Below are 14849 nucleotides of genomic sequence, written 5' to 3'. Positions count from 1 at the left end.
TTCACTTGCAACTTGCTTTAACATGTTTAACAGTGCATGAAATGTTGTCTAAAACAAAAAAGAATGATGCATTTTATAGCTGGATCTGGTTTTATTACATTCTAAATTGGACGTTGAAAATGAGCTTATCTCAGCCAGCAGAGAGGTCAAATCACAGTAATGCAAACTCAGTCAGAGACATAGATTTTCACTTGCAACTTGCTTTAACATGTTTAACAGTGCATGAAATGTTGTCTAAAACAAAAAAGAATGATGCATTTTATAGCTGGATCTGGTTTTATTACATTCTAAATTGGACGTTGAAAATGAGCTTATCTCAGCCAGCAGAGAGGTCAAATCACAGTAATGCAAACTCAGTCAGAGACATAGATTTTCACTTGCAACTTGCTTTAACATGTTTAACAGTGCATGAAATGTTGTCTAAAACAAAAAAGAATGATGCATTTTATGTCTGGATCTGGTTTTATTACATTCTAAATTGGACGTTGAAAATGAGCTTATCTCAGCCAGCAGAGAGGTCAAATCACAGTAATGCAAACTCAGTCAGAGACATAGATTTTCACTTGCAACTTGCTTTAACATGTTTAACAGTGCATGAAATGTTGTCTAAAACAAAAAAGAATGATGCATTTTATAGCTGGATCTGGTTTTATTACATTCTGAATTGAACGTTGAAAATGAGCTTATCTCAGCCAGCAGAGAGGTCAAATCACAGTAATGCAAACTCAGTCAGGGACATATGTTTTCTCTTGCAACTTGCTTTAACATGTTTAACAGTGCATGAAATGTTGTCTAAAACAAAAAAGAATGATGCATTTTATAGCTGGATCTGGTTTTATTACATTCTGAATTGGACGTTGAAAATGAGCTTATCTCAGCCAGCAGAGAGGTCAAATCACAGTAATGCAAACTCAGTCAGAGACATAGATTTTCACTTGCAACTTGCTTTAACATGTTTAACAGTGCATGAAATGTTGTCTAAAACAAAAAAGAATGATGCATTTTATAGCTGGATCTGGTTTTATTACATTCTAAATTGGACGTTGAAAATGAGCTTATCTCAGCCAGCAGAGAGGTCAAATCACAGTAATGCAAACTCAGTCAGAGACAAAGATTTTCACTTGCAACTTGCTTTAACATGTTTAACAGTGCATGAAATGTTGTCTAAAACAAAAAAGAATGATGCATTTTATAGCTGGATCTGGTTTTATTACATTCTAAATTGGACGTTGAAAATGAGCTTATCTCAGCCAGCAGAGAGGTCAAATCACAGTAATGCAAACTCAGTCAGAGACATAGATTTTCACTTGCAACTTGCTTTAACATGTTTAACAGTGCATGAAATGTTGTCTAAAACAAAAAAGAATGATGCATTTTATAGCTGGATCTGGTTTTATTACATTCTGAAATGGACGTTGAAAATGAGCTTATCTCAGCCAGCAGGGGTCAAATCACAGTAATGCAAACTCAGTCAGAGACATAGATTTTCACTTGCAACTTGCTTTAACATGTTTAACAGTGCATGAAATGTTGTCTAAAACAAAAAAGAATGATCCATGTTATGGCTTGATCTGTTTTTATCATTTTCTGAAATGGACGTTGAAAATGAGCTTATCTCAGCCAGCAGAGAGGTCAAATCACAGTAATGCAAACTCAGTCAGGGACATAGATTTTCTCTTGCAACTTGCTTTAACATGTTTAACAGTGCATGAAATGTTGTCTAAAACAAAAAGAATGATGCATTTTATAGCTGGATCTGGTTTTATTACATTCTGAATTGGACGTTGAAAATGAGCTTATCTCAGCCAGCAGAGAGGTCAAATCACAGTAATGCAAACTCAGTCAGAGACATAGATTTTCACTTGCAACTTGCTTTAACATGTTTAACAGTGCATGAAATGTTGTCTAAAACAAAAAGAATGATGCATTTTAGTGGCTGGATCTGGTTTTATCACATTCTGTGTTGGACGTTGAAAATGAGCTTTTCTCAGCCAGCAGAGGTCAAAATAAGCAGTAATGCAAACTCAGTCAGAGACATAGATTTTCACTTGCAACTTGCTTTAACATGTTTAACAGTGCATAAAATGTTGTCTAAAACAAAAAGAATGATGCATTTTAGTGGCTGGATCTGGTTTTATCACATTCTGTATTGGACGTTGAAAATGAGCTTTTCTCAGCGAGCAGAGGTCAAAATAAGCAGTAATGCAAACTCAGTCAGAGACATAGATTTTCACTTGCAACTTGCTTAAACATGTTTAACAGTGGATGAAATGTTGTCTAAAACAAAAAGAATGATGCATTTTAGTGGCTGGATCTGGTTTTATCACATTCTGTATTGGACGTTGAAAATGAGCTTTTGTCAGCCAGCAGAGGTCAAAATAAGCAGTAATGCAAACTCAGTCAGAGACATAGATTTTCACTTGCAACTTGCTTAAACATGTTTAACAGTGCATGAAATGTTGTCTAAAACAAAAAGAATGATGCATTTTAGTAGCTGGATCTGGTTTTATCACATTCTGTATTGGACGTTGAAAATGAGCTTTTCTCTGCCAGCAGAGGTCAAAACAAGCAGTAATGCAAACTCAGTCAGAGACATAGATTTTCACTTGCAACTTGCTTTAACATGTTTAACAGTGCATGAAATGTTGTCTAAAACAAAAAGAATGATGCATTTTAGTGGCTGGATCTGGTTTTATCACATTCTGTATTGGACGTTGAAAATGAGCTTTTCTCAGCCAGCAGAGGTCAAAATAAGCAGGAATGCAAACTCAGTCAGAGACATAGATTTTCACTTGCAACTTGCTTTAACATGTTTAACAGTGCATGAAAAGTTATCTAAAACAAAAAGAAAATGCTTTTTAGTTGCTGGATCTGTTTTTATCACTTTCTAAATTGAACGTTGAAAATGAGCTTTTCTCAGCCAGCAGAGGTCAAAATAAGCAGTAATGCAAACTCAGTCAGAGACATAGATTTTCACTTGCATCTTGCTTAAACATGTTTAACAGTGCATGAAATGTTGTCTAAAACAAAAAGAATGATGCATTTTAGTGGCTGGATCTGGTTTTATAACATTCTGTATTGGACGTTGAAAATGAGCTTTTCTCAGCCAGCAGAGGTCAAAATAAGCAGTAATGCAAACTCAGTCAGAGACATAGATTTTCACTTGCAACTTTCTTAAACATATTTAACAGTGCATGAAATGTTGTCTAAAACAAAAAGAAAATGCTTTTTAGTGGCTGGATCTGTTTTTTATAACTTTCTGAATTGAACGCTGAAAATGAGCTTTTCTCAGCCAGCAGAGGTCAAAAAAGCAGTAATGCAAACTCATTCAGAGACATAGATTTTCACTTGCAACTTGCTTTAAGATGTTTAACAGTGCATAAAATGTTGTCTAAAACAAAAGAATGATGCATTTTAGTGGCTGGATCTGGTTTTATCACATTCTGTATTGGACGTTGAAAATGAGCTTTTCTCAGCCAGCAGAGGTCAAAATAAGCAGTAATGCAAACTCAGTCAGAGACATAGATTTTCTCTTGCAACTTGCTTTAACATGTTTAACAGTGCATGAAATGTTGTCTAAAACAAAAAGAATGATGCATTTTAGTGGCTGGATCTGGTTTTATCACATTCTGTATTGGACGTTGAAAATGAGCTTTTCTCAGCCAGCAGAGGTCAAAATAAGCAGTAATGCAAACTCAGTCAGATGCATAGATTTTCACTTGCAACTTGCTTTAACATGTTTAACAGTGCATGAAATGTCTAAAACAAAAAGAATGATGCATTTTAGTGGCTGGATAAGGTTTTATCACATTCTGTATTGGACGTTGAAAATGAGCTTTTCTCAGCCAGCAGAGGTCAAAATAAGCAGCAATGCAAACTCAGTCAGAGACATAGATTTTCACTTGCAACTTGCTTTAACATGTTTAACAGTGCATGAAATGTTGTCTAAAACTAAAAGAATGATGCATTTTAGTGGCTGGATCTGGTTTTATCACATTCTGTATTGGACGTTGAAAATGAGCTTTTCTTAGCCAGCAGAGGTCAAAATAAGCAGTAATGCAAACTCAGTCAGAGACATAGATTTTCACTTGCAACTTGCTTTAACATGTTTAACAGTGCATAAAATGTTGTCTACAACAAAAAGAATGATGCATTTTAGTGGCTGGATCTGGTTTTATCACATTCTGTATTGGACGTTGAAAATGAGCTTTTCTCAGCCAGCAGAGGTCAAAATAAGCAGTAATGCAAACTCAGTCAGAGACATAGATTTTCACTTGCAACTTGCTTAAACATGTTTAACAGTGGATGAAATGTTGTCTAAAACAAAAAGAATGATGCATTTTAGTGGCTGGATCTGGTTTTATCACATTCTGTATTGGACGTTGAAAATGAGCTTTTGTCAGCCAGCAGAGGTCAAAATAAGCAGTAATGCAAACTCAGTCAGAGACATAGATTTTCACTTGCAACTTGCTTTAACATGTTTAACAGTGCATGAAATGTTGTCTAAAACAAAAAGAATGATGCATTTTAGTGGCTGGATCTGGTTTTATCACATTCTGTATTGGACGTTGAAAATGAGCTTTTCTCAGCCAGCAGAGGTCAAAATAAGCAGGAATGCAAACTCAGTCAGAGACATAGATTTTCACTTGCAACTTGCTTTAACATGTTTAACAGTGCATGAAAAGTTATCTAAAACAAAAAGAAAATGCTTTATAGTTGCTGGATCTGTTTTTATCACTTTCTGAATTGAACGTTGAAAATGAGCTTTTCTCAGCCAGCAGAGGTCAAAATAAGCAGTGATGCAAACTCAGTCAGAGACATAGATTTTCACTTGCAACTTGCTTTAACATGTTTAACAGTGCAGAAATGTTGTCTAAAACAAAAAGAATGATGCATTTTAGTGGCTGGAACTGGTTTTATCACATTCTGTATTGGACGTTGAAAATGAGCTTTTCTCAGCCAGCAGAGGTCAAAATAAGCAGTAATGCAAACTCAGTCAGAGACATAGATTTTCACTTGCATCTTGCTTAAACATGTTTAACAGTGCATGAAATGTTGTCTAAAACTAAAAGAATGATGCATTTTAGTGGCTGGATCTGGTTTTATAACATTCTGTATTGGACGTTGAAAATGAGCTTTTCTCAGCCAGCAGAGGTCAAAATAAGCAGTAATGCAAACTCAGTCAGAGACATAGATTTTCACTTGCAACTTTCTTAAACATATTTAACAGTGCATGAAATGTTGTCTAAAACAAAAAGAAAATGCTTTTTAGTGGCGGGATCTGTTTTTTATAACTTTCTGAATTGAACGCTGAAAATGAGCTTTTCTCAGCCAGCAGAGGTAAAAAAAAAGCAGTAATGCAAACTCATTCAGAGACATTGATTTTCACTTGCAACTTGCTTTAAGATGTTTAACAGTGCATAAAATGTTGTCTAAAACAAAAGAATGATGCATTTTAGTGGCTGGATCTGGTTTTATCACATTCTGTATTGGACGTTGAAAATGAGCTTTTCTCAGCCAGCAGAGGTCAAAATAAGCAGTAATGCAAACTCAGTCAGAGACATAGATTTTCACTTGCAACTTGCTTTAACATGTTTAACAGTGCATGAAATGTTGTCTAAAACAAAAAGAATGATGCATTTTAGTGGCTGGATCTGGTTTTATCACATTCTGTATTGGACGTTGAAAATGAGCTTTTCTTAGCCAGCAGAGGTCAAAATAAGCAGTAATGCAAACTCAGTCAGAGACATAGATTTTCACTTGCAACTTGCTTTAACATGTTTAACAGTGCATGAAATGTTGTCTAAAACAAAAAGAATGATGCATTCAAGTGGCTGGATCTGGTTTTATCACATTCTGTATTGGACGATGAAAATTAGCTTTTCTCAGCCAGCAGAGGTCAAAATAAGCAGTAATGCAAACTCAGTCAGAGACATAGATTTTCACTTGCAACTTGCTTTAACATGTGAAACAGTGCATGAAATGTTGTCTAAAACAAAAAGAATGATGCATTTTAGTGGCTGGATCTGGTTTTATCACATTTTGTATTGGACGTTGAAAATGAGCTTTTCTCAGCCAGCAGAGGTCAAAATAAGCAGTAATGCAAACTCAGTCAGATGCATAGATTTTCACTTGCAACTTGCTTTAACATGTTTAACAGTGCATGAAATGTCTAAAACAAAAAGAATGATGCATTTTAGTGGCTGGATCAGGTTTTATCACATTCTGTATTGGACGATGAAAATGAGCTTTTCTCAGCCAGCAGAGGTCAAAATAAGCAGTAATGCAAACTCAGTCAGAGACATAGATTTTCACTTGCAACTTGCTTAAACATGTTTAACAGTGGATGAAATGTTGTCTAAAACAAAAAGAATGATGCATTTTAGTGGCTGGATCTGGTTTTATCACATTCTGTATTGGACGTTGAAAATGAGCTTTTGTCAGCCAGCAGAGGTCAAAATAAGCAGTAATGCAAACTCAGTCAGAGACATAGATTTTCACTTGCAACTTGCTTAAACATGTTTAACAGTGCATGAAATGTTGTCTAAAACAAAAAGAATGATGCATTTTAGTAGCTGGATCTGGTTTTATCACATTCTGTATTGGACGTTGAAAATGAGCTTTTCTCAGCCAGCAGAGGTCAAAACAAGCAGTAATGCAAACTCAGTCAGAGACATAGATTTTCACTTGCAACTTGCTTTAACATGTTTAACAGTGCATGAAATGTTGTCTAAAACAAAAAGAATGATGGATTTTAGTGGCTGGATCTGGTTTTATCACATTCTGTATTGGACGTTGAAAATGAGCTTTTCTCAGCCAGCAGAGGTCAAAATTAGCAGGAATGCAAACTCAGTCAGAGACATAGATTTTCACTTGCAACTTGCTTAAACATGTTTAACAGGGCATGAAATGTTGTCTAAAACAAAAAGAATGATGCATTTTAGTGGCTGGATCTGGTTTTATTACGTTCTGTATTGGACATTGAAAATGAGCTTTTCTCAGCCAGCAGAGGTCAAAATAAGCAGTAATGCAAACTCAGTCAGAGACATAGATTTTCACTTGCAACTTGCTTAAACATGTTTAACAGTGGATGAAATGTTGTCTAAAACAAAAAGAATGATGCATTTTAGTGGCTGGATCTGGTTTTATCACATTCTGTATTGGATGTTGAAAATGAGCTTTTCTCAGCCAGCAGAGGTCAAAATAAGCAGTAATGCAAACTCAGTCAGAGACATAGATTTTCACTTGCAACTTGCTTTAACATGTTTAACAGTGCATGAAATGTTGTCTTAACAAAAAGAATGATGCGTTTTAGTGGCTGGATCTGGTTTTATCACATTTTGTTTTGAACGTTGAAAATGAGCTTTTCTCAGCCAGCAGAGGTCAAAATAAGCAGTAATGCAAACTCAGTCAGATACATAGATTTTCACTTGCAACTAGCTTTAACATGTTTAACAGTGCATGAAATGCTGTCTAAAACAAAAAGAATTATGCATTTTAGGCTGGATCTGGTTTTATCACATTCTGTATTGGACGCTGAAAATGAGCTTTTCTCAGCCAGCAGAGGTCAAAATAAGCAGCAGTGCAAACTCAGTCAGAGACATAGATTTTCACTTGCAACTTGCCTAAACATGTTTAACAGTGGATGAAATGTTGTCTAAAACAAAAAGAATGATGCATTTTAGTGGCTGGATCTGGTTTTATCACATTCTGTATTGGACGTTGAAAATGAGCTTTTGTCAGCCAGCAGAGGTCAAAATAAGCAGTAATGCAAACTCAGTCAGAGACATAGATTTTCACTTGCAACTTGCTTAAACATGTTTAACAGTGCATGAAATGTTGTCTAAAACAAAAAGAATGATGCATTTTAGTAGCTGGATCTGATTTTATCACATTCTGTATTCGACGTTGAAAATGAGCTTTTCTCAGCCAGCAGAGGTCAAAACAAGCAGTAATGCAAACTCAGTCAGAGACATAGATTTTCACTTGCAACTTGCTTTAACATGTTTAACAGTGCATGAAATGTTGTCTAAAACAAAAAGAATGATGCATTTTAGTGGCTGGATCTGGTTTTATCACATTCTGTATTGGACGTTGAAAATAAGCTTTTCTCAGCCAGCAGAGGTCAAAATTAGCAGGAATGCAAACTCAGTCAGAGACATAGATTTTCACTTGCAACTTGCTTAAACATGTTTAACAGGGCATGAAATGTTGTCTAAAACAAAAAGAATGATGCATTTTAGTGGCTGGATCTGGTTTTATTACATTCTGTATTGGACATTGAAAATGAGCTTTTCTCAGCCAGCAGAGGTCAAAATAAGCAGTAATGCAAACTCAGTCAGAGACATAGATTTTCACTTGCAACTTGCTTAAACATGTTTAACAGTGGATGAAATGTTGTCTAAAACAAAAAGAATGATGCATTTTAGTGGCTGGATCTGGTTTTATCACATTCTGTATTGGATGTTGAAAATGAGCTTTTCTCAGCCAGCAGAGGTCAAAATAAGCAGTAATGCAAACTCAGTCAGAGACATAGATTTTCACTTGCAACTTGCTTTAACATGTTTAACAGTGCATGAAATGTTGTCTTAACAAAAAGAATGATGCGTTTTAGTGGCTGGATCTGGTTTTATCACATTTTGTTTTGGACGTTGAAAATGAGCTTTTCTCAGCCAGCAGAGGTCAAAATAAGCAGTAATGCAAACTCAGTCAGATACATAGATTTTCACTTGCAACTAGCTTTAACATGTTTAACAGTGCATGAAATGCTGTCTAAAACAAAAAGAATTATGCATTTTAGGCTGGATCTGGTTTTATCACATTCTGTATTGGACGCTGAAAATGAGCTTTTCTCAGCCAGCAGAGGTCAAAATAAGCAGTAATGCAAACTCAATCAGAGACATAGATTTTCACTTGCAACTTGCCTAAACATGTTTAACAGTGCATGAAATGTTGTCTAAAACAAAAATAATGATGCATTTTAGTGGCTGGATCTGTTTTTATCACATTCTGTATTGGACGTTGAAAATGAGCTTTTCTCAGCCAGCAGAGGTCAAAATAAGCAGTAATGCAAACTCAGTCAGAGACATAGATTTTCACTTGCAACTTGCTTAAACATGTTTAACAGTGCATGAAATGTTGTCTAAAACAAAAAGAATGATGCATTTTAGTGGCTGGATCTGGTTTTATCACATTCTGTGTTGGACGTTGAAAATGAGCTTTTCTCAGCCAGCAGAGGTCAAAATAAGCAGTAATGCAAACTCAGTCAGAGACATAGATTTTCACTTGCAACTTGCTTTAACATGTTTAACAGTGCATGAAATGTTATCTTAAACAAAAAGAAAATGCTTTTTAGTGGCTGGATCTGTTTTTATCACTTTTTGAATTGAACGTTGAAAATGAGCTTTTCTCAGCCAGCAGAGGTCAAAATAAGCAGTAATGCAAACTCAGTCAGAGACATAGATTTTCACTTGCAACTTGCTTAAACATGTTTAACAGTGGATGAAATGTTGTCTAAAACAAAAAGAATGATGCATTTTAGTGGCTGGATCTAGTTTTATCACATTCTGTATTGGACGTTGAAAATGAGCTTTTCTCAGCCAGCAGAGGTCAAATAAGCAGTAATGCAAACTCGGTCAGAGACACAGATTTTCACTTGCAACTTGCTTCAACATGTTCAACATTGCATGAAATGTTGTCTAAAACAAAAAGAATGATGCTTTTTAGTGGATGAAGCTGATTTTATCACTTGCTGTTTTAGACCACAGCATAAGCTTTTCCCAGCCAGCAGAGAGGTCAATATAAGCATCAATGCAAACTCTGTCAGAGACACAGATTTTCACTTGCAATTGCTTTAACATGTTCATTACTGCATGAAATGTTGTCTAAAACAAAAATAATGATGCTTTTTAGTGGCTAAAGCTGTTTTTATCACTTGCTGTTTTAGACCACAGCATAAGCTTTTCCCAGCCAGCAGAGAGGTCAAACTAAGCATCAATGCAAACTCTGTCAGAGACACAGATTTTCACTTGCAATTGCTTTAACATGTTCATTACTGCATGAAATGTTGTCTAAAACAAAAATAATGATGCTTTTTAGTGGCTAAAGCTGTTTTTATCACTTGCTGTATTAGACCTCAGAATAAGCATTTCCCAGCCAGCAGAGAGCTCAAATTAAGCAGTAATGCAAACTCGGTCAGAGACACAGATTTTCACTTGCAACTTGCAAAGGCTCTACAAGTCAAACGATCTCATTATCCTTCAGATTTGGCCAGATAATAAACTCCTCATTTGTATAATTTAACTAACAATATTTTATTCTTAATTATTTTGACAGTGGAAAGCTGTCTGGTGCCCCGTTTAAAAGGAGTTATTTATCTGTTATTTCTACATTAATTGGTGCCCCCACGTTAGGCTAAAATATCAATATTAATATCAATACCTAAATATTGATTTTAATATTTGATAAATCCAATTATCACTACAAAAGAAATCCGAATCCTCTAATGACTTGCGCTAAGCAACTTGAGCAGACATACTAGAACAGCCTTGAATAACAATACTGTGTGCACTTGAGGAGTTGTTTTAGGTCATAAATAAACCACAATTGGATTGTGCCCAATCGCTCATATATACGAGCCTCAACATTTGCAAGACATGCATGCACAAACGATTTAAGGAGCAGATTAGGTGATCTATCAGCCTGCGTGCACATAGGCCCTGTTTACACTGTCAGGTCTTGATGCCCAATTCTGATTTCTTGCCTATATGCAGTTGTGTTATGTAACTAATTACAAATACTCAAATTACTGTAATTGAGTAATTTTCCTCTGAATCTGTAAATTACAAATTAGTTTTAGAAATGTGTACTTTAACTCTTCATTGAGTACATTTTTAGTGCAGTAATTGGTACTTTTACTCCACTACTTTCCTTCAACCTGCAGTCACTACTTTATTTTTTCTTGTCTACAGGGATTAAAAAATCAGTCCTGTGATTCCTGTCCAATCAGATCGCACACAGAAGGTAAATTGCATCATAATAAACTACCCCAATACATGGGTGATTTATAATTACAGCAAACAGTTTGAAAGCATTAAAAGTGTACAAGAAGGTATCAAAAATCTTTACGCGCAATGACCCAGAGACTGTTTAGATGCATGTCATTGATGAGAAGATAATGGATGTTTACTGTATGATGACCGAAATGGCCTTAAACACCCAGCAGGAACAAGACGTCAATATGGCGTTAGAATGACGTTGTACCCTAACGTCATGGGGATGCTGCATTTTGTTTGATGATGAAAATCATGTTGCAGTCAGAACTCAAGGTCAGGCCAACATCCAACCTAAAACCAACCAAATATCAACGTCTAATGATGTTACAGCTTGATGTTGTGTGGACGTTACCAACATGACGTCTATCAGACATTGGATTTTGGTTGTCTAATTTGACTTTTTTGCCTGTCCATTTACACGTTCTTTTAATTGACCCATATCCGACTCATGTTTTTACACTTGCCATACAATTAACAATGTCATGGTTACATAACCGTGGGTTTTAGCATCCACGCCACACTAGACACGATGAAAGATGTTGTCTTGCTGTTAGGTCTGTGAAATATGCAAAGTTCACCGATCTCTGAATATCCAATTGCATGCATTTTTTTTTCATGTTTACACAGTCGTAGAACAGATTCGATCTGTACCACAATTAACTAACGTTACTGTTTATTTTCACTTTTATTACACTTATAACAACCATAACAAACCTTATCATTTCTGCAAAGATATTAAACAGTAATATTGGCTGTTGGAAATTGGAATTTATTTGAAAATTGAAGCTTTCCTAATGAATAAATAAAAATGTAGAATTAAGGAAGCAGTGGGAGGGTTTTTTACATTTTCAAGAGAATGTTCTCTTTTTAAAATGTGATTAACATGTATAACATTGAAAAAATCCTTTTATATATAGCCCACATACTGTATAATTAGTAGTTTATACTAAATACTATAGTGTTTTTTTTTATATAGCAAGTATATTGCACTATATACATTATTGTATTGACAACCCTTTGTTAATGAACACTACATTATACTATAGTGATCTGATAAACTGTAATAAATACTGTGGTATACATTTTTTTTTTTTACTACAGTAAACTGTAGTGTATTTTAGTTCAATGTATTCTGTTGTGGAAATGTAAGTGCTACCATAGCAACTATAGCAACTATAGCATCATCAAAACAGATTAATTCAATTACAGTATTGCTCAAAAATATAATAGTATTTGCTATAAATTACTTTAGTATTGTTTTTATATGGGAGTAGAGGCCAAAAAAAACCTGACTGCAAAGCTTCAGTAATGAAAACTGGAAAGCTATACATTTGTGTAAAATGCTATAACAGTGAGGTTGCTTTCAAAAATAAATTATTAGATTTTCTTTGTAAGTGATCTTCATTCATTCATTCATTTTCTTGTCGGCTTAGTCCCTTTATTAATCTGGGGTCGCCACAGCGGAATGAACCGCCAACTTATTCAGCAAGTTTTTACACAGCAGATGCCCTTCCAGCCGCAACCCATCTCTGGGAAATATCTACGCACTCATTTACACACACACACACACTCATATACTACGGACAATTTAGCTTACCTAATTCACCTGTACCGCATGTCTTTGGACTGTGGGGGAAACCAGAGCACCCGGAGGAAACCCACGCGAAGGATATGCAAACTCCACACAGAAACACCAACTGAGCCGAGCTTCGAATCAGCGACCCAGCTACCTTCTTGCTGTGAGGGGACAGCACTACCTACTGCGCCACTGCCTCGCCTGTAAGTGAACTTGTATTAAGTAAATTAAATCAACTGTTGGCATTGTATGTCTGTCTTCCACAAAATAATGATGCACCACATTACCAAACTGAACACTTTGTGTTTGAAGGGTTTACGTTTAGTAACTAATAGATTGATTGATTGATATATTATCATATTATTATATGACACGTTATATAATTATTATTATTATCCAATTTTCTACCTACATTTTGTATTTATTTTATTGTATTATTACTCGCTACACAAAAATTATTGTTATTACCTATTGTAGGGTCCAGCCAGTTGGTCCAATGACGGTATCCACTGGTGGATGAAGGTTCACTGCATGTTCGGTCTTTCCAGTGCACAATGTTGATCTATATTAAACTTAACTCATATCTGACTCCAATTTTAGTATGAGGTGGTTTAGAATATTAATTTATTTATCCTCGTTTAATCTGACTCCAATTATAAAACATTGAGAAGATTATTTTGTTTCCTTTCACACTATTTTAGATTATGATTGAATATTCTTTTGATTTGTTATTATACCTTATTCTCATTTACTCAGATTCCTATAGCATCCCGAGTCTTGCACCGGCCGGTTATACAATCTCTTAATACAAGCTTGTCAGTCTTGGTCATTAAACAGAGGCGATTAACCATTCTCCTAGAAAGGCAGAACACTACTTACTCAATTTAGGAGATTTTTTATGTGGTCCCCATAGATCTGTTATCTACTAATTCAAGACAAAGTATTTTAATAATAATCGCGCAGGATTATACTATTGTAGATGAAGGCCTAAATATCCACATTTAAAGTAGTTTCAACAATATTTTGTTGTTCTAAATAGTTGGCCTTTTACAGTCCAAGTATACATGAATAAATGCCAATTTGTTAGTCGGATCTCTATCAACATTGTATAGCGTGCCACGCTGCTCCGTCTAACATGTTTTAGTCCGTTACTAACCTGTACAGTGGCTTGTAGTGCTATGGACAACAACATTTATCAGTGATAATAACACGAGGTTTGAATAATTCAAAACATAATTTATTAGTCAGGTAAATGTATTATGCCAAATTCAATCAGTCAATTCATAAACGATCAATACAAAACATCAAATTATCAAAGATAAATCTAAGATTTAGACTTTTTACATAACGTGTAAATTTTACATAACGTGGAGCCTAGGCTCCATGTTATGGGCTGATCTGGGTAGGCAAAATCGCGCTGAGACTTTCTTATACCCTACCTTAAATAATCCAAGAATTCCCTCAAGGAAGGGGGTGTGAATAACAAAAGGCATTCACACTTAGTGTAAAAGTCACACCCCTCACAGTGGTTCAAAAGATGCCTGAAGTTATATATTTATTGTTCTGATTATGTCTATTTCTGAGAGAATGAGACCATTGTACCAATCGCACTGAGACATTTCAATTGATATCAAACATGATAGTTAAAGTCAGTTTGGTTAATCTAGAACATTCAAACATTGAAATGACCATATGCGTGAGATTGGGGGATGAAGCTGAGTTTCAGCATACTCAGATGCAAATGCAGCAGGAACTGTTTTTTTCCCGCATTCCCCCTTGCTGGGTTGTGAAGTTACCAGTCTCTGTTTTCAGCTCATGTTTTGAATTGTCAAAGATATCAGAATATTTGCAATATTTCAACTCTTACACCTATATTCTGCTGTATAAAATAATCTGCATATATATATTTTTATTTGTTATATTTCCACCACATTTATAATAATTTACTTTTTATTTACTTCATTGTCTGCACAGAAGTTCTGAGTTTAAATTAATTCTTGACACTGCCAGAACGTTAAATACAACATACATACACTCACATATCTTTAAAACACATAACCCACACAGACCCTCTAACGTAGTATTAATAACAACAATAATAATGAGGCATGATCTTTGTATTTTCACAACTATGGGCACACTAACTTGCAAAACATCACTCAACTGAGAATCTGGTTTAGTACAGTCACTGCCAATGGAATAAATTACCTTTTATACAT

The sequence above is a fragment of the Danio rerio genome, chromosome 7 (genome assembly GCF_052040795.2).
Source record: "Danio rerio strain M-AB ecotype USA chromosome 7, GRCz13ab, whole genome shotgun sequence".
Classification (NCBI taxonomy): domain Eukaryota; kingdom Metazoa; phylum Chordata; class Actinopteri; order Cypriniformes; family Danionidae; genus Danio; species Danio rerio.
The sequence above is the reverse complement of the archived record's forward strand: the minus strand, read 5'-3'. Positions refer to the sequence as shown.